The 22,124-nt window shown below is 41.6% G+C and overlaps 1 long non-coding RNA gene across 1 annotated transcript in view; it reads right to left on the bottom strand.

Annotated features, from left to right (window-relative positions):
- Positions 1 to 22,124, bottom strand: part of LOC307045893 — a 34,720-nt gene that overhangs the window by 11,037 nt on the left and 1,559 nt on the right. The gene's annotated exons all lie outside the window — the stretch shown is intronic.

The following is a 22,124-nucleotide window of genomic DNA, read 5'->3' on the forward strand; positions in this document are numbered from 1 at the left end:
AATGAGTGGATGTCAATGTTATCCTTTTAAAACTTGGGGGTCTAAACTTTGAAATAGAAATACTAGTGAAATAATCCCCTTTTTTTTGTCTTTATAATTGAACATTTCTGCTGCTGTGGTGTTTGGTCCTCTACACGGTTTTATGTCTAATCCTATGTGGTTTATCTTTTGACGGCTCGGCCCATATCCAGTGGCGGAGCTGGGGAGTGGATGGGAGTGGCCACGGCCACCCCCAGCTGAATCCTGGCTACCCTATTGGCCACCCCAAACACCCTCACCACGGGGGCCTAAACAATTTTAGAACATTAAGAAAAAAATGTTTAAGTAACCTTTCATCATTCATCCAGAATTAACATTAATAGGACGTTATATTGATAATGTACTCACTAAACTTACAATTCATTTAACTTCTTTTCTTCCAAAAGTTAATTATCCAAAGCCTCTTCACACCCCCTTCTATTTACATGTAATGGTTTGGTCCTGCCTCCAAACTCGGTGCAGCACCGCTGGCACTTTCTAGCAGAGAGTGAGAGCATGTTAGGAGCAGGGATGGTAGTACTTAGGTGTGAACCATGTCTCAACGACTCACAAAGTCAGGCTTACAAAAGAGAAAAGAAAGGAGAGAAAGAAAAGAGAGAGGGACTAAAGGGCGACAGTATGTAACCCAGTTTTTCAAAGAAAAGGTGGGTGTGGTCTATGAGTGGTGGAAATATGTCTGTTAGCTACGCGTAGTCCATTGTAAATAATAATTGTAATGTTTTTTTTTTATTAAGCTGACATTAAGTACTGTCAATATCTATACAGGTTTTTAATTTCACTCCTCTTTTAGCTGTCATTTAGTAAATGCAGGTACATTTTTAGCAGCTATTCAAACTAAATCAATTGTCCCTCCCCCTGGTGCCAGGACTAACAGATCCATCTCTAGGCTCAGCAGCCCTGTCCCCCCATAAGTGTTATATTTTCACAGCTCAGTGTCAGTAAATATTGTGCAGTTAGTATTGGACTACAAGATAGATGCAAGCCTGTACAGGTAGAGTTATTTAAAGCATAAATGAGTGGGTTGGGTTCTGGAGGTGTGGTTACAGCAAGTGTGCTTGGTTAGCGTGGTGGGGCCCAATGTGATATCTTTTCATGGGGCCCAAAATCCCTGGTGTGTATGGCCAGAGGGCAGGACCTATAAACACATTTACTACCCAATAGCATTGCCTTACAGGGTTAAGGGCTATTGTTTATTGTTATTTACTTTAAGATGTTTATTCTTAACCTATCATTTAATTTAAAAACTCGTATTTAAATGATGTGTGTGTGTCTCTGTATTCCTGATGATACACTGAGAGAATGAGCTCATAGTGCTGCTGATCATCATAAGCTAAACAGTCTGTATATTGCATTACATTTGTATAACGTAAGCTTCGTTGATACTTTGCCTGCGGGAATACGAAAAAAATAGTTAGATATACTGAATGTTATTTGATCTATTCCACCACTTAATCCCAAATAATGTAGAGGTGTGTTGTAGGTGCCTTAAATAACCCCTTATTTTATAGTGAGATGTATTTTTATGTTCATATAATAGTGATTTCAATGCCACCCCAAAATGATCACTGCTTCCATCCTGGCCACCCCACTGAAAATGTCCTGGCTCCGCCACTGCCCATATCAGGTTTACACTGTAATGACAAAATGGACCAGCCCTTCCTCTCCTCATCACAGCTCCAGCACCACAGCTGAAAAATTGTTTCCTGCTTCACCTCATGGCCAATTTAGATGACCACAATGTGATCTAGCTATCATTAAGACAGGCTAAACATTCCTAGGGGAAAGAGAGAACAACCTGACATTAGAAGCCCCACTAAGAGGCAAAAATGCTCAATAATTGAATCTTCTTTGGCTCCGTTATGACTCACAGCCAGCTGTCCACACCCAACGTTTGAATAATAGGAAAATCCTTCCCTCCATTTCTCTTTTTATTTCTCTTGTAACTATCTTGCATGATCCTTGATGCTCACGGCTTGTGTTGTTAAGGTGGCACGGCTGACCTCAAATGAAACAATGCAAATGATAGTACATTTTTTGTTTTATTATTCACCAATTAATGCATCCCCATGGTCAATATGGATGCTAACAAATACAAAATAAACTCTGGCCATTATGGTATGCTGATTTTGTTTACAGTGGTTTTGTTTTCTTGGCAATAGCTAGGCCACAAGTTGGGGAAACTGAATTGAGTTGAGCTCGTCTGAATTGCCGAGAATGATATAATGCACGTGGAGATAGTCGTCAGCTGTGTTGTGTGTACAAACAGTACATCTGTCTGATCCGGTATGACCCATTATGTGCATTTTGTGCTCTGTGGATGATTCTTTATTGAATACATGTTGGTATTAGTAGACAACGTTATTACAGATTTTGTTGTTTGTTTCATTTTCCCATCAATTTATCAGAATATCTGGTACATCAGCAGAGTCTGTAGAACTGAGTTTACATAGTTTGATGTAATGATTTCATATACAATATAGTCTATGATGCGTTGCTCCTTGCCGAAGCGATGTGCCTGTACTCCCAACAAAGCTCTCTGAATACAGTGACAAAAACATTGATTGCTTTAAAGAGTTGGTATAAAAGGCCTCATTGCTTCCACGTCTTTTAATCCTCTGCTGCTGCACTTGCTTCTTTCTTTTTCTTTTTTTACAAATCATATTCACAGTTTGTATTCAGTGATGTGAATGAAGATAATATTTAGATCCTCGTCGAAGCTGTGAGGCCAAGCGGCAGCTGTGCCCATCGTTTGTCTATTTCACAGCAGCTGGGGAAGTGTAGCTTTTTGGCTGATAATGGGGCTATTGATTGCAGACAGAAAGCAGCAGTACAGGAGCAGAGGCCTGCTAGGAGAAGTGAGTACTCCCAGTTTATTAGCTTATCATGTGTTAGCGCTAGAGCATCCTCTTCCTCATCCTCCTCCTGTTCTGTAGCTTTCCACTTCTTGTTAACTGCCAGCTTTCCCTCTCCTCTCCCCCTGCTTCTAATTTGTCCCTGACCTCACATACACTTTCACACTCGTATCAACCCTGTCTTCATTTGGTAGTGCATCTATTTCTTTTTATTCCCTTCAAAAGCCATTAGGATTCATTAGAGCCTGGGGACATCAGCTGTGTCTGTCTCACTTCTTCCTTTTTTGTATCTTCCTTCCTTTACTTGAATCTTTAAAGCTTCATTTAAAAAAGGTTATTTTGTCAACTTGTTTCCATTTATTTTCACAATTGTCTTTCATGCCTTAAGGTAGACTACGTTGCAAAATCACGAACTGATGAAGACCCTCACTATGAGCCAAACAATAGACATTACTGCTCCAACCCAATCACAATCTGTGGTGTTTTCTCTGAGACAGGGAGACACACATTCTCCATCAGTGTCAGATGCAGAAACCTAATTGTCTCTTTCATCGCAGTGTTGTAGATCACGTAGCGAGAAAGCTGGAGCAGCCGCCGTAGTTAGCCCATTAACACCAGCGTGTGTCATCTGGACAGGGAAATGGCTTACTGTACAACACAATCTACCCACATTATGACAGATAACATATCGATTTAATTTGGGATTATTTATCTGAATTAATAAATGTGTGAATTTCTCATCCACTCAAGTACTTATTGTTTTGGTTTTTGAGACTCCGTTTACGTTGCTAGATTCACAAAGGCCTTATTTCAAAAGAGGAACTAGCTGTAGCTAGGCCTGTCACGATAATTAATTTTGTTGGACGATACATTTTTCTGGAAATTATTGCGATAAACGATAATATTGTCGGCACCGTTTTAAGACCATTTTAGACATAATGATAATATATAATAATAATTCAAGTACATCCTTTCAAACATAACTTTTTAATGAACATTCAACATTGCAAATGAAATGTGAAATAATATTAAAATATATAAATTATATATAATAAATAAAACAAATTAATTAAATTATAATAAATTAATTAAATCACACACAATCAAAACAATAAATTAAATAGTCAGGCTGGAAAACAGAGCTCTCTCTCTCATATATATATATATATAGATAAATAAATAAATATGAGCACACATTATCTCACAAGCAAAAAAACCCTCCTTAAAACAACAGTCAAGTGTACAGTCCACTGTCAAAGACCCAGATGCCTCAACAGGCCATATCCAAATCTGTTTTTCTAAGTTTTCGAGCAAGGAACACCAACATGTTTGCATTGTCGGGCGGGGGCTCTCCATCTCCAGTGCCGTGTTTGCTCCCAGCTGGAAAAACGGAATGGGGTGGTTGTGTTTTAGGTGGTTTAAAATGCGTGGTATTGCCTGCTTTTGTCGCTACCTTTTTTAAACCAATGCGACACACCGCCCGGCTCATTCAAGTCCGTAGGTTCCCCTCGTTGATTTGGTTTGAATCCAAAATACTGCCACACCGGAGAATCGAGATGTGTAGTTAGGTTTTGTAACCAATTCCATTTCACTTTCAATTCCCCGCGAGTAAGTCACACGTTGTCTCCCGCTTGTCGCTATATTATTAATTTGGCTGCTACGCTGCTGCACGTGCAAGCGGAGTGTCCTGACCTGGCTGTGTGTCAGCCCCGCCCCTCACAGCGCGCCTGGCAGCCACAGCGCTCCAGGCTAAAATGCTGGTCACATCTTTATGTCAACGGCAATTTATCGAGCTCAGAAAAGTTATCGAGTCCCTTTTTACTTATCGTACGATAAGTCAATTTATCGATTATCGCGACAGCCTAGCTGTAGCCAATCAGATGTCTCAGTTTTTTTTTTATTGTCAGCCAATCACAAGCGAATGATTTAATGCGTTCACAAGATAGCGTAACATCTTATTAAATGTTTAATTTATGAATTATTGCTACATTAGGGATGTGAAATCATAGATGTATTGTGTTTGCTAACCAGTTAGCAATATAATTCTTATAGACAACCAAAGTCATAAACTAACTAAGTTAACGGTATAGCCATAATATGATCTAACTAAACCTTATCAGTGATTTCACTTGCAAATAGCTAAATATATGCAACAAAATAATTTGCAAAATGTACTAGATTATGTGATCGGACTGCACAATGAATGTATAATAACTCCTTACCATAACATAACATCCATGGACTGCATACAATAACCACTAGGTAGTTTTGATTCACTTTAAACAATGCTAGCTAACATTACCCAGCTGTTCGATGTAGTACAGAATATATTACACTCATGGATTTAGCTAGCTACACATTTCACATTAGCTGGAGAGTACCTCAAATTACTTTTAAAAACCTTTAGTTGTCATGTTTTTGCTGTTATGCCCGAAGCAGCTAACAAATGTTAGCACATTTTCAGGTCCATGTTGGTCAGAACTCAGAACATCATTCAGGGATTGCCCAATGGACATTTTGGAGACGCAACCAAGCGTTCCATTCCGGGGCTGCACGATATGGACCAAAGATGGTATAAATGTTCAGTTACAGTCAAAGCTACATGTCGTACAAGCACTTTCCTTTTAACAGATATAATTTGAAACGACATGATACAGCCAGACTTGAATTACTGGAGTCGGACTCTAGTGCCGATTTTTGGGACTTGTGACTCGACTCGGACTCGCGCACTTATGGACTCGGACTTCAACTCTGACTTTCACATTGACGATGCGACTTGGACCTGGTCTCAAGTAGGGTTACCAGAAACTGACCATGATCAAAATCGATTATTCGGTAGCCCTGGCGAATAATAATCGATTATTCGACCGACCTGTGATAGACCAACGTCTTTTCGCAGAGCTTGCATTTAACTTCCTTTGGACTTGTAAGTTCGAAGTAGTTCCACGAGGAGGAACTCTTTTTACCTGCTGCTTTGTTCATCTTTAGTCGCACGTGTGAGGGAGAGGGGGGGTGGGGGCGGGGTCGGTGTGTAGCGTGATGCAGCAGCAGTCTGCTCTGCACGCAGGCTTCCTCCAAGTTTACAGTAAAACAAACTGGTGGTGTGACCAATGGCAGTTTACAATTATTAATACTATTACTATTATTAGCGTTAGTCTATATTTTGGTTGAAACTAAGCCAGAAAAAAAACAAACATAAATAATAATAAAAAAATATATAAATAAAATCGTTTTTTAAAAATAATATTCGATTATGGAGACTGTAACGAATATTCGAATAATCACTGGCATCCCTAGTCTCAAGCAAGTCTTTTTTTCGAGTCTGGATGTACTCTGCCCCAGGCGTGTGCAGCTGCTAGTTACCGAACCGCGCGCTACCGCTATTCTCAGTCTAAAAATGTGCAGACACACACACACACACACACACACACACACACACACCAAAATGAGTGTAGGAAATACAGAATAAAAGCAATGAAGAAAATAAAAGGATCAAATGTGGACATAACTGTGGTGTTATTGTATATGTGTGTGTGTTAGCCAATAGGAGTGAAGCCTTACGGGCACGGTTCAGTGACGTCATAGGGAGATGACATGTTAGGGTAACGGAGCATGTGAGCTAGGTGTGTTCTAGCATGTGAGCTCCCAATAAAGAGACACGTAATTGTGACAGTTGAACTCACGTTTATAATTGATAAACACGACATGGTGTCAGAGGTCCTGTCGACAGTACGTGGAGTGTGACCGGGAAAAAGTATTGTTTGGAGCCAATTGACGGTGAAAAGGGAAGAAAGAGGACATGGCAGACGAGAATGCTAACAGAGATGCAGCGCTACCCGCGGCGGGACCAAGTGCTACGTTTAGCATCCAGCCACCGGAGCCTTTCGACTTTTCAAGACCGCAGGATTGGGCCAAATGGATACGGCGGTTCGAGAGATTTCGCCTGGCAAGTAATCTGAACAGTAGCTCAGAAGAGAATCAAGTCAACACATTGATATACTGCATGGGAGATGAAGCAGATGATATTTTACGTGGATTGACTCTCACAGAGGCTCAGAGAGACACTTACCAAGGTATGCGGGATGGCTTTCAAGGCTTCTTCGTTGTCAAGAAAAATGTCATATATGAGCGGGCAAAGTTTAATGGGTGTGAAGGTGGTGATTTGTTTTTGTTTGTTTTTTCATTAGGGACCTGGGGGAGTGCCATATGTGGGGTTTTGTTTTCCATGACCTTTTGCTTTGGTTTGGGATGGGGTTGGTTGGTGGTGCCAGGGCCACCGACTTTAAGGGGGGGGGTGTGACGACCCCTGCTTCACTGCCTATGCTGGTGTGGGTGTGCCTTTGTGTGTGGGTGTGTGTGCTTCTCTCTCCCTGATTGTATCCAGGTGCAGCCTCTCTCCAGGTGCTCCCAATCTGATCAGCGCCTCCATAAAGGATCTAAGTAGGCTGCAGTGGCTCTCTCTCTGCCCGGGGAACGTAGGAGGAAGAGCAGCCCGGAACAGCTATCCTCCTGCATAGAGCTTGTTAACCCTGTTTGGTGGTCGGTTGTTTTGGAGAGTGTGAATAAACTCCTCTTTTTTCCATACTCACGTCGTCATCTCATCGCTGCGTTTGTTATGGCTGAGAGCCAAGCCGTGACAATGCGCAGACAGGGAGAAGGTGAACCAGTGGACTCGTTCGTCACAGCTCTATATGCACTAGCGGAGCATTGTAGCTACGGCTTGCTACATGATGAACTCATTCGAGACAGGCTTGTTGTCGGATTGACGGATAAGCGGCTGTCTGAACGGATGCAACTGGACTCAGACCTTACCTTGGGAAAAGCTATTACCACAGCTCGGCAGAGTGAAGAGGTGAAACGGCAACAATCTTCTCTGTGAGGTGACGATAGAACTGAGGCATGTGACGCTAAATCAGTGGAAATAGCAAATATGCTAAAAACAAAGCTCAATCTGCTAATAGCTACCAAGCCAAGCCAAAGTACAACAAGGGTAATGATGCAAAGTGTTATAACTGTGGTTGTTCTCCTTCACATGTAAAGACTGAGTGTCCAGCCAAGGATGTAAAATGCCATGCATGTGGGAAAATGGGACATTATATGCGTGTGTGTAAAGCAGCTAAAAGCGTGCATGAGATTAATGAAGAAGAGGAAAGCTTGCTCTTAGGCAGCATTGAGGCCGACAATGATCCGTGGATGGCAGACATTGACATTAACAACAAAGGCGTGCAGTTCAAAATTGACACTGGGGCTGATGTTACAGTCATTCCTCACTCCGTGTTTAAGGAGATCTATAAGCACAAAGCTCCACCAGCTCTTCAAAAGCCAAGGAAGCCACTTTGGGCTCCAGGGAAAAATCCTTTAGACGTAGTGGGCTTTGCTAGTATGCTGCTGAAGAAAGAAGAGAGAGAACTTATCGAGGATGTGTATGTCATTCGACGCTTGCAAACAGCATTGCTCGGGAGGCCTGCCAGTGTAGCGCTGAAGCTAGTGGCACGACTAGACAACGTCACTATGGACACGCTAAAGACTAATTACCCAACAGTATGCAGCGGTCTTGGAGAGGTGCGGCAGCCATATGCCATTAAGCTGAAACCAGGGGCTCAACCGTTTTCTCTGAAGACGCCTAGAAGGATTCCACTGCCACTGATGGACAAAGTCAAAGAGGAACTGTCCCGCATGGAAGACCTGGGGGTGATCAGCAGAGTTCAGGAGCCTACAGATTGGTGCGATGGCATGGTGGTGGCGCCTAAAAAGACAGGGGCTGTTCGCATAGGTGTGGATCTAACTAAACTGAACGAGTCTGTGTGTCGAGAAAATTACATTCTACCTTCAGTGGAAGAAACACTGGGAAAGCTGGATGGAGCCAAAATATTCAGCAAGTTGGATGCGAACATGGAGTTTTGGCAAATACCTTTAACAAAAGGCTCAGCCAAGTACACAACGTTCATTACACCCTTTGGCCGATACCACTTCAATCGGCTGCCTTTCGGCATAGCCTCAGCCCCTGAGCATTTCCAAAACAGGATGACAACTGAGGTAACTGAGGGACTAGAGGGGGTTGTCTGTCACATGGACGATGTACTGGTGTGGGGCCAAACACAGGAGGAGCACGACGCTCGTCTGTATGCTGTGCTGAAGAAGATCCAAAAGCGAGACAAGCCGCTACGAGACCTGCTCTCCAAAAAGAACTGCTGGCTGTGGGGCATCGATCAGGCCAGAACCTTCCAAGATCTGAAAGACTCTCTGATATCTCCACCAGTGCTAGCCATGTATGACACAAACAGAGAAACCAAGGTCTCAGCAGATGCATCATCATACGGCTTGGGCAGTGTGCTTCTGCAGAAATGGGAAGAGGATTGGAGACCGGTAGCCTATATGTCATGTTCTCTCACACAGACGGAGCAGAGATACGCACAGGTAGAAAAGGAAGCTTTAGGCTTAACCTGGGCTTGTGAAAGGTTTCGCAACTTTCTCATCGGTAGACACTTTGAGCTGGAAACGGATCATATACCTCTACTGAGTCTCCTGGGGTCTCAGGCATTGGATGCGCTTCCCGCACGGATACAACGTTTCCGGATGTGCCTGATGCGTTATTCCTACTCAATCACATATGTGCCAGGGAAAAGCCTGTGGACGGCTGATACACTGTCACGTGCACCTGTGAAAAGAGACTCCACACCAGATGAAAAAGAGTTCCTCGAGAGCACGAATATCTATGTGGACATGTTTATCGATAGTTTGCCAGCAAGCACGGCTTACCTGGAAGAGCTAAAAGAGCAGTTGGCAAAGGACAGTGTGTGCGGAAGAGTGATGCAGCTGTGTGAAGAGAAATGGCCAGCACACAGCAACAGCGAACCAGCCATAAAGTTATACTGGGCGGAACAAGCGTTCATAACTGTAAAGGACGGACTACTGTTAAAAGGGGGACAGACTCGTCATCCCCGCAACAATGAGAAATGATGTGTTCGCCAGACTACATGAAGGTCACCAAGGAGTGGTGAAGTGTAGGGAGCGTGCCCGACAGTCTGTATGGTGGCCAGGGCTAAGTCAGCAACTGAATGAGTTGGTTCTCAACTGCCGGACATGCAGCAAGGAGAGACAAAACCCCAAAGAGCCGCTGATGCCAAAACAATACCCAGGCCGACCATGGCAGAAACTGGGTGCCGACTTGTTTATGCTGGGAAGCAAGTAATATCTGCTGGTAGTGGATTATGCATAAAGGTATGTGGAAATGGCTTTGCTGACACCCACAAGATCAACAGATGTAATCCACCATCTCAAATCCATCTTTGCACGACATGGTATCCCTGAGAAGCTGGTCACAGACACCGGGCCGCAGTTCTCGGGAAGGGCATTTGAAGACTTTGCAGAGTCGTATGGATTTAAACACGTCACCAGCAGCCCGAAATATCCACAGAGCAACGGTGAGGCAGAACGGGCTGTAAAGACTGTAAAGAGTCTCCTTAAGAAAGCAGGAGACCCATATCTTGCTCTGCTGGCTTACAGAACCACCCCACTACAAAACGGGTATAGCCCTGCACAACTTCTCATGGGGAGGAGGCTTCGCACAACGGTGCCAACATTACCAGCGCTGCTGGATCCTGCTCTTCTTGACAGCGAGGCTGTAGTTCTGCGAGAAAGAGAGAGGAGAATATAGGATGCACAGCGGTACAACTTGCGTCATCGAGTGAGAAGTCTCGAGAGGCTTGCACCGGGAAAAGAGGTTTGGGTCACGGATCAGAAGGCGAGTGGAACAGTTATGGGAAGTCACAACACGCCGCGTTCCTACATTCTTGAGGGACCTCATGGGACAGTCCAGCGTAATCGCCATCATCTCATCCCCATGTACTCCTCGTCAGAGCAGAGCGGCAGGGATGCAGCTGAGCAGCATTCAGGAGGTGTTCCAGAGCAGCGTATTGCAGAACCTCCGGAGCCCGGTGTTCAAGATCTGCCACCTACCCCGAGAACCAGGTCTGGGAGAGCTGTGGTGAGACCGGCTAGGTTGGACTTGTAAACAACCAGAAGCCTAAGAGATATTATATAGAGTCTTATAAGAGAGTAACAAAAACTGGTTATTATTAATGTTGTGCATTAATGTTGTGTAATACACAAAATATCATAGGGTTCCATTTAGTTCATGAAGGTCTGGAGTTAACTGATATTTTATATCTGGTTCAGATAGGAACAGACCTTCCACCCTACAGAGGCAGAATAATCCTCTAAGGTCTGTGGAGTCAATGGCAGTCTACCCATTGATTCATAAAAAGGGAGATGTGGTGTTATTGTATATATGTGTGTGTGTTAGCCAATAGGAGTGAAGCCTTACGGGCACGGTTCAGTGACGTCATAGGGAGACGACATGTTAGGGTAACGGAGCATGTGAGCTAGGTGTGTTCTAGCATGTGAGCTACCAATAAAGAGACACGTAATTGTGACTGTTGAACTCACGTGTATTGTTGAACAACACGACAATAACAACTATTGATTGATAAGAACCAAACCAAAAGGACTCAGACTCGAACACACGCAATGATGAGTCGACTGGGACTCGACTTGGAATCTTCCTAGGTGACTCGAACTTGGACTCGAAGAGCGGGGATTCGAGAGTGACTCGGACTCGTGAATTTGTAACTTGACTACAACACTGGATTATGTCAAAGTTGACCAATGAGACATGAAATATACTATATTTCAGTCAATTATGAAATAAAATCTTGCAACAATTTTGGTTTCTGGATTGCTGAAGTGAAATTATAGTTTTTTTCTTAAACAGACCAGACCTAGGTTGCATGACATCTAAATGTATAACACGCCCACATTTTCAAATGATGGTCTGAGGAAGTGCAGAACAAATTCACACACAACGGTTAATAAAGGTGTTGTCTCGTCCCATATCTAATTAGAAATAAAAATATTGATATACCTTTCAAATTTGAAATGCGTCCCAGGCTTGCCTGAAGACCACAAATAAATAGTAGCAACAGTCAACAGTCAGATTTGAAGGCCTAATCTACAATTTTCAGTAAGAATTAAAGACAAGATGAGCGCAATTTCAAACTGAATATATTTAAAGGTGAATAATAAGTTATCAGAGCTGCACTCTCAAATACCGTTTTAAATTAACATGAGGACATTATCTTTTTAAGATGTAAAATAAACAAATCTGAAAGACTTAGTAGTGGCAACAGCTAAGCCCAGCATGGCCTCGAAGCACTGAGGTGAGGCTGGTGCAGGTCCTCCTTCATCAGGCCCCCACAGAGGATAATGGAGACATCCATTGCTGTCCTCTTTGCAGGGTATTTTAATACAGGAGAAGGCATCTCTGCCTCAGACCTATTCGGCTGAACCAACACACATCAATCACGTAATAGTTGCCTCAAAAGGCCTCTGCAGCACTGAGCATCACGCTGTCTCAAATGATCACAACGTGAATCAGGGATGCAAACTCGTCAGGTATGAAAAAGGTGACAAGGATCCGAGCCCCCCGACCCCTCGGAATATCGGCTTTAAACTGAGGAATAACAGAGGATTTTAGCAGTCAGAACAACTAAAGCAGCAGTGTTAATAATAACAGAAACGCCAAAGAGTCACATCTAATAGAAATATATAAAAGCATTTATTTTAATTGTGTAGCAGTCAGTTTATCATTTTGGCAGCACTGTTAAGATTTGAAAAAATGTATTTGCATGCCTCTTTGCAAGGCTTAGTCTTTCTATCGAATCCTACTAATCGTTTCATCGTCATTCCCAAGATGGCCGCGTCGTGAGTGACACGTCTGAAGCTTGAGTCTGCCAAACTGCTTCCATAGTAGCTTACTGATTGCTGATCGCCTCTCTAACTCATCCAAACTATCCTACAAGTTAGCCGTCGCCTAACAGGACATTTATTTACTTTATTTGATACAATGGCTGGAGCTGGAGGCGAAATGTCGCTACAAACATTGCTGACCGCCATTCATCAGGTGAGAGCTGATATGCTGTCTCACCTGGACACAAAGATCGACCCTATACAAACCTCTCTGGATACAATTCAGAGCTCACTATCCATCCTGTCTGAGCAAGTCGATCTGCTTGAGCAACGTGTTTCAGCTAACGAGGACAACATAACTGATCTCACGACCCGCATTGAACGAATGGAGTCGGTCAATACTACACTTAAAAACAAAGTTGAGGATCTAGAAAGCCGCAGCCGACGTAACAACCTTCGCTTTGTTGGAGTACCTGAGTCTGCAGAATCAGGAGACATGGTCCGCTTTATGACCCAGCTGATCCACCAAGTCCTGGGGCAGGAGAACTTCCCATCGCCGCTGAAGATTGAGAGGGCTCACCGGACTCCCACCACTCTCCCGAGGCGGCCAGATCCCCGCGATAAACCAAGGAGCATCCTGATTAAACTTCTGGATTTTCAGGACAAGAAGACGATCCTCCGTGTCGCCAGGGAGAAAGGGACACTTAAATTCCATGACTCGATCATTTCCATCTACCCTGATTTCAGTGTCGAGGTGATGAACAAGCGCCGTCTCTTTGACCCAGTCAAACGCAACCTCCGTGGCCGGATGAAATACTTCATGAAGTATCCTGCTACACTGTGTGTCACCGTGGATGGCAAAATGCAGAGTTTCACCTGTCATAAGCGCGCTGAAGCGGCTTTCATGTCCGAACCGAACTCACCAGCTGCTGGTATGTCATATTAGTCCATGCTTGTCTTTGTTTACTTCCTTGTTTCTATCTGACGTCAGAATAATGTGGTCTTGCCGTTGGCTAAACTGCCTCACGTGACTTGTGCTGTCAGTAGTGGCAGGTGATACTCCTCTCTAAGCTACACATTTATTTAACTGAATGCAGACTCGAGTTTCGAGTTTCTCCTAAGTTTGTTTGTTTATTTACTTTATCTGTTTTTATTGTATTTCTTTTGTAAACTTTATCTCTGGCTAGTTTGTTCACTCATGGGACTGCCTGGGGATCAGCCCCTGGGCCTGATGGGCCTCTTGTGGGGAATGTTTGTTTGTTTTTGTTGTTGTTGTTGTTTTTGTTGCGGCTGTGTGTGCTTGTATGATCGGGATTTTGATTTCTGCCTATTAATTAATTCGAAAATAGACTTCAGCCTTGCATCTAGTTTGACCTTAGCCTACAAATGCTGTACTCACAAAACACTGCTATTTCCTATGTTACTGAAACCTTATGAATGAGGCAAAAGGATTAAAAATTATTCATCTTAATATCAGGAGTTTGGTGTCAAAAATTAACCAGCTTCGTGTATGGGTCATTATGCATAAGCCACACATTATCACACTTTCGGAGACCTGGCTAGGTAGTCATATATCAAATAATGAAATTAATTTGACAAATTACAATTTATACAGATCTGACAGAGTCTCATTGGGTGGAGGTGTGGCCATTTTTGTGTTAGCAGAGCTCGCTTCTGAATTGATTACTCCCCCTGTTGAAGCTTATCTTTTTGAATGTATTTTTGTTAAAATCACACTGCATGAAAACAAGCGACTGATCATTGGAAGTGTATATAGACCACCATCATCCCCTGCTGATTCCTTTAATAATATAATCTCCACCATCAATTCCATCAATTCTATTTCTCAGAAAGGCGAACTAATAATACTTGGTGACTTTAACAAAAATTGGCTTGATAAATCATGCTCTAAAGAAAAAAATCTACTAAATAATCTAAACCTAACTCAACTTATTAAAGAGCCTACTCGTATTACACCCCGGTCTCAAACTCTTCTTGACTGGATACTGGCTTCTCATCCTGACAGATTTTCCAAGTCTGGTATCATGTCAGACTGTTTTAGTGACCATTGTGTTGTTTACTGTGTGTGGAAAATTAAAATTCCGAAAGTGCCCCCTAAGTTGATTAGTATCAGACAATATAAAAAACTGAATCTTGACTTATTTTTGAATGATTTACTTGCTATTAACTGGGACAGATTTCAGTTAATACCTTATGTTCAAGATGCATGGGATTTTTTTCTCTCCGAGTTCACAAAAGTAGTAGATAAACATGCACCATGGAAAACTATTAAGGTAAAGGGTAGACATCTCCCCTGGATCAGTCCTGAACTTATTGACCTCTTTAGGAAAAGGGACAAAGCATGGACAACATACCATCTGACAAGAGACAATGCTGACTGGGAAATATATAGAAAACTGAGAAATCTAAGCAAAACTAAAACTTCTAATGCCAAAGCTATTTACTACAGAGAATGCCTGACTGGTGACTTTAAAAATCCCAAAGAATTCTGGAGAAAAATTAAAACAATTACTAACATCTCTGAAAAACATTCAATTAATCAAATTAATCAAATTAAGCTTGATGGCAATATTCTACATGATCCACTATCTATTTCCCAGGTCTTCAACAATCATTTCTCGTCTGTCTGCTCCTCGCTTCTCCCTGACAGTCAACCGACTACCAGTTCTCCTGGTAATATGCCACCTTGTACCAGTTCTTTTTCCTTTCGGAAAATACGACCAACTGAAGTGCAGAAAGTAATTTGTGAATTAAAGGTAAGCAGTGGTGCTGGACTTGATGGGGTTGAAAATCGTTTTCTCAAGCTAGCCGCCAATATTATTATGTACCCTCTTACTGATTTATTCAACCTGTCACTTGTCTCCAGCGAACTACCACTTATCTGGAAATATGCACGTATTATTCCTCTTCATAAAAGTGGTGATCAGCTTGATTGCAATAATTACAGGCCTATCTCCATCCTATGCTCTGTTGCCAAAATATTTGAAAAAATCATCTTTAACCAACTTTCACTATACCTTAGTATTAACAACATTCTCACACCCCTTCAATCTGGTTTTAGATCAAATCATTCTACAGCTACTGCCCTACTTAAATTCACAAATGATGTGTTCTCTGCAGCTGATAGAGGGGAGTTAACTGGTGCCATCTTTATTGATCTTACCAAAGCTTTTGATGTTGTTGATCGCTATTTACTACTTGATAAATTATATGCTATTGGACTTTCTAGAAGTGCATTACTTTGGTTTAGCTCATATTTACATAATCGAAAACAGTGTGTTATTTTGAATGGGAAAAGTTCTGATCTCCTTATACAGCATAGTGGAGTACCTCAGGGCTCTACACTTGGACCACTACTTTTCACCATTTATATAAACAATTTGCCCTCCATTTTTCAAAACTGTAATGTTCATCTATATGCAGATGATACCGTTATTTACACATCAAAACCAAATCTCTCTCAAATTCAAGTTTCACTCCAGTCAGATTTCACCCTCCTGCAAGACTGGCTATTCCAGAACAAGTTACTTTTGAACAAAACTAAATCCTTCTCTATGATCTTTGGTACCCGACACAAACTCAAATCTTTGACTGGCTCATGTGATATTTCTTGCAATGATGGTACAATTCTGCATAGAGTTGACAGTTTTAAATATTTAGGGGTATGGCTTGACTCTAACCTTTCATTCAAACCTCATATTGATCATATACTGCATAAAGTAAACTTTGGTCTCGGTACTCTTTACCGCTCTCGGCACTGTTTTACCTTAAAAGTTAGGAAAAAACTTGCTACCCAACTGCTATTTCCCTTATTAGACTATTGTGACGTTGTTTATCTCAATGCTCCGAAATCTGTTCTAGCCCCGCTAAACATTGCTTACAATAGAATGTGTAGATTTATTCTCGGTTGTGATTTCCATACACACCACTGTGCACTGTACCTAAACCTCAATCTCCCTTCTCCTGATTTGAGAAGACATTTGCACTGGCTTGAGTTCATTTATAAAAGTTTCAACTTTAATTATCCCCCATATTTGAAACAGTATCTCTTTCGTTTTACATCAACCCACCAAGTTAGACATACCTCTCAGCTCTTCTTCACCGTTCCTCTAGTTAAAAAGGACATTGGCAAAAGAGCCTTCAAATTTAAAGCTCCTGCTGATTGGAATAACTTACCTGCTACCATCAGATCTCTCCCTACTCTGACTTTGTTCAAGCGTGCATTGTCGTCTCACCTCAAGGTTGAATGTTTTTGTATGACCTGAAGTACTTTATTTATTGTTTAAGGGTTGTTGAGGCTCCATCTTATTTCACCATCTCCTCATGAGATGACCCACCTATTGCCCATTTCTAAGTCTTTATTTCTAAGTCTTTATTGTTATGATTTTGTATATATAGTACAGCTACTCTACTTTACTCTACCCAATGATATGCATTCAATGTAACCGCCTATAATGTATTACCATGTGCTGTATGCTTAGGCTGAATGTTTGTAATTTCTTGGTTATTTCTTCCGATGTATGTGTGTGAATGTTGTTTGTATGTTGTACTTGTTTGTTATTTGTTTTCTTGGGACCCCCTTGAAAACGAGGTGATTCACCTCAAGGGGTTTATCCTAATAAAGAAATTTGAATATATATCTGTATAGCCAGTGGTGTAAAGTAACTAAGTTCATAAACTCAAGTACTACTTGGGTACAATTTTGAGATACTTGTACTTTATTTAAGTATTTCAATGTTTATTTAAGTATTTCAATGTTTTGCTACTTCTACTTCTACTCCACTACAGTTCAGAGGTACATTGTGTACTTCTACTCCACTACATGTATTTAATCCCTTTAGTTACTTTACAGATGTGGATGAATGATGGGAAATATAATCAAGTGTTAAATCAGACTTTAGTTCCACCTGGAGTAAATTCACAAGCTACCCTGCAGTATACAAAGTTATTCAAACTAGCTGCACCTTTACCAGCGTTGAGAACACTTTAATGATCAATCATTATAAAACATATCATATATATTATTCTGAAAGGGACCAATCTGCACAATGACTACTTTTACTGTCGCTACTTTCACTATATTTTGATGATAATACTTTTCTACTTTTACTTGAGGAACATTTTGAATGCAGTACTTTTACTGTAACAGAGTATTCCTACACGCTGGTACTTCTAGTACAAGACCTGAGTACTTCTACTTTTACTCAAGTACAAGATCTGAGTACTTCTACTTTTACTGTCGCTACTTTAACTATATGTTGATGATAATAATTTTGTACTTTTATTTGAGGAACATTTTGATTGCAGGATTGTTCCTACATTCTGGCACTTCTACTTTTACTTAAGTACAAGACCTGAGTACTTCTACTTTTACTCAAGTACAAGATTTGAGTACTTCTACTTTTACTCAAGTACAAGATCTGAGTAGGCCTACTTCTATTTTTACTCAGGTACAACATCTGAGTACTTCTACTTTTACTCAAGTACAAGATTTGAGTATTTCTACTTTTACTCAAGTACAAGATATGAGTACTTCTACTTTTACTCAAGTACAAGACCTGAGTAGGCCTACTTTTACTTAAGTACAAGATCTGAGTACTTCTACTTTTACTCAAGTACAAGATCTGAGTACTTCTACTTTTACTCAAGTACAATACCTGAGTAGCTACTTATACTTTTACTAAAGTACAAGATCTGAGTACTTCTACTTTTACTCAAGTACAATATTTGAGTACTTCTACTTTTACTCTAGTACAAGATCTGAGTACTTCTACTTTTACTCAAGTACAAGATCTGAGTACTTCTACTTTTACTCAAATACAAAATCTGAGTACTTGTACTTTTACATAAGCACAAGATCTGAGTACTTCTACTTTTACTCTAGTACAAGATCTGAGTACTTCTACTTTTACTGAAGTACAAGATCTATAGCTACTTATACCACCTCCGTTTATAGCCTATGAAAAAAACTATTAGAAAATAACGTTAGCAGATAGTGACAATGTATGCTAGTTAGCCAGCTCAACAATAATATTGCGACAGAAACTTTTCAGTGCACATCACGCTCTGCCGCTCCGACAGGGAGCTCTGCTCTGAACACCTGAACGGCCCGTTCTAACAGCTGTTCACCAGCGGTCCAGTCTGTGCCACAGTGACTCCGGACCACACAGTTAATATTAACGAACGCACCCGTAGGTAATGTAGCTGCTGAAGCTAGACCATCATCTCGGAGCAGCAGAGCCTTATTATACATCCATGAGAGCAGAGCCGACAGGCAGGAAGACTCGAGCACACAGCTCGCGCTTCATTATAATATATAAAAAAAGAACACCATGCGTATATGATGGCACATAACAGCTCGCGGCCGCAGATTACTCCGGGTCCCAGACCCCCCCCATACCCCAAAACATATTTTTATTGCAGATCTACATGAATCATACAAACGACCTATTTTGGATTCAAAACGGCGAATTTCGCCGAACGGTAACACGATTGCATCCCTGGTGGTGAATATGGGAGGATGAAGAGTGAGAGTAAGAAAAAGCTTCAGACATTAAAGCAATAAAGTAAACTATCAAAAATTACTCAGTTGTTATGTTGACAATACTATTACAATCGTACTAATATCTCACATCTGTAGGATTAAATGGGACAAATATTTGTAAAATTCCATTAAACACTTTGTCAAAACTCTAGTAGCATGACTGCTGGCCTACCTACATATAGCTGTGGTCATGACCTCAAAGAGGACCTGAACTAAAATAAATAAACTTGTTGTAACAAATACAAATGTTTTTCTTTCTCAACAGCCATTTAAAAGATAATTATCTGGCCCAGCACTATTGATAGCAGATCACATAATTTACAGAACCCTGCGGACTTCTGACAATGTCCATTTCCTCCCCCCTACTCCTTTTACTCTCATCTCAGTAAGGGTGTGTTCATCCATCTCAGCGTCTGGCTGGACTCTTGGCGAGTAGTGCGGGCTTCCCATTGCATTGAGCGCAGAGCTGTCCAGCCAGCACTCTCACTCATTACCCCCACGCTTCTTCTTCCTGAAAATGCACTTTTAAAGCACCTTAATTGCATTGGAGAGATAAACCCGTGGGTGCGAGACAGGAAGCCTCTGCCATAGAGCTTTAAAGGGGCTGGAAGGGTGGAGTGAGTGAGTGAGTGTGTGTGTGTGTGTGTGTGTGTGTGTGTGTGTGTGTGTGTGTGTGTGTGTGTGTGTGTGTGTGTGTGTGTGTGTGTGTGTGTGTGTGTGTGTGTTGGAATGGGGAGGATGGAGGGCTAAAGCTCTTTGCTTCAAATCGATGGCTAATGCAGCTCTGGGCAACTCCTCAGGAAGCATTAAGACCATTAGTGCAGGCCTGGCAAGAACACACACACACACACACACACACACACACACACACACACACACACACACACACACACACACACACACACACACACACACACACACACACACACACACACACACACACACACACACACACACACACACACACACACACACACACACACACACACACACACACACACAGACTGATGTGTTCACTATATCTAGAGATGCAGAGGAACAAAAGCAATTTTGACGGTGGTCATAAATGCACTTGCTCTTGTGTGCTATTAGTGTGTGTGTGTGTGTGTGTGTGTGTGTGTGTGTGTGTGTGTGTGTGTGTGTGTGTGAGTGTGTTTGTAATGTGCGGACAAGGCAAAGGAGGCCACAACTCACAACCAGATTTGACCTACATCTGCAGGGTGGCAACTCACAGCAGGAAGTGATCTGTGTGTCTGCGTGTTACATGTGGTTGACTGCATGTGTGCTGCTTGACAATGTCTGTGTTTTCAGAAAAAAAAACAGCTAGCTCTGGTCTTCTTGCTTCTTGCAATTAAGCCTTGACAGGAGATGCTGCGTGTGCTAAGTTCGACACGCTGTGTTTGTGCTGTAGATGTGAATAAGCATGTTTTGCAGAACTACCCAAATCTAAATCATAAATCAGTCTCTTTTTAAAAAATAAACAAAGTAAAGTTATTAAGCCACAAGTTGAATGTTGTGGATCTAAGAGATTACACACACTTGATTGGTGTTGACGTTTTTTAAAGGATAATGCATTAATCAAACAAAAGATTAGCTAATTTAGCATGTCCACCATTTTCGAACAGGATTGAGCATGTTGCAGTGCATAGCAGGTACGCATGATGGTTGAGTCTGTCTGTATGACAGCAGACAGACTCAGCCCATCTGCAGGAAATGGATGAAACCTGATTCAAAGTGAGAGTGCTGCTCTCCAGCCATTCCCTCTGCAGGTTGATGCAGAGAATTTAAATGCTTTCAAACAGAACTAAAAGTCAAAGCTTGGGCCTGTGTGTGTGTCTGGGTTTGTCTGTTTGGCCAGTGAACTAATTCATTAATCTGGTTGACAGTTCTCTGTGAACTCGGCAGTCCTGTCTGTGGTGAGGAATCACAATGAGACAAACTAGGCGTTGTTCGGCAGAGCAATGAAGCTCCCCTGACATCCCGGCACCGATAAAGGTTTTAAAATGGCAGGATTGTGTTTTGGAGGAAGCAACGAAAGACAAACATGAATATAAATTAAAAGAACAGTGAAGAGGCAAAAAAGGGGAGACTGGACACATTTTAATTGAAAACACGGAAGTAGAAAAATGAAATTTGTCCAAAAACACAATATAATTGACATAATTAATCTGCATCAATACAGAATTACAGTTATGTAAATAACAAATTGTGAACAAAATAGCCCCCTTTTCTCTTTTCTTCATAGACTAACATTTCAAATGAATACACATTTGCTTATAACCCTGTTTTAAGTTTGCACAAATTAGCTCGTGTTGTCACGGGTCCACAGCGGCAACCATTAGCGCTTTTAGCTTAGGCCGCAATTAAGCAGACACTGTTGAACGGCTGATAAGCTATAGCATCATCAACTACGTTTGTATCTCATTAATGTCTTGACTGGTTTTTACATCACAAACATATAAAAGATAAATAACAAACACAGTTCAAACATTTAGAGCAAAAATGTCAAGCTAACTAGCTTACTGAATGCTAACTCATCAGGACAATCAGCTAAATTTGGAGAAACAGCATGAGAGTTTATCGAATCAATCTGAATGTGTGGGACTGCAAATGTTTCAAATGAGATATGTTAATGCATATGTAGCCCACTCTATCGAAATATGTCGGTGGTCTCAAAGGCTAATCTTGAGATAAACTTGTTTCATGTTATTCTTTTTTTATTCGAAAACTAACGTCTTGGCATTTAGAATATGCATAAATACATTTAGTGAAGCTGGTAAAGGCAGGTGGACAACTTTAGAGATTACTCCTCTTCCTCCAATTGTTCTTGGAGCCACTCCAACTTCTTTTGTTCCTCAATAGGGGAAGTTCATGAGATTGCTTCTCTTCCCAAGGTAAACCATCAGCTACTGTAACCGACA

Source organism: Notothenia rossii (assembly GCF_949606895.1).
Source record: "Notothenia rossii genome assembly, chromosome: 7".
NCBI classification, from domain to species: domain Eukaryota; kingdom Metazoa; phylum Chordata; class Actinopteri; order Perciformes; family Nototheniidae; genus Notothenia; species Notothenia rossii.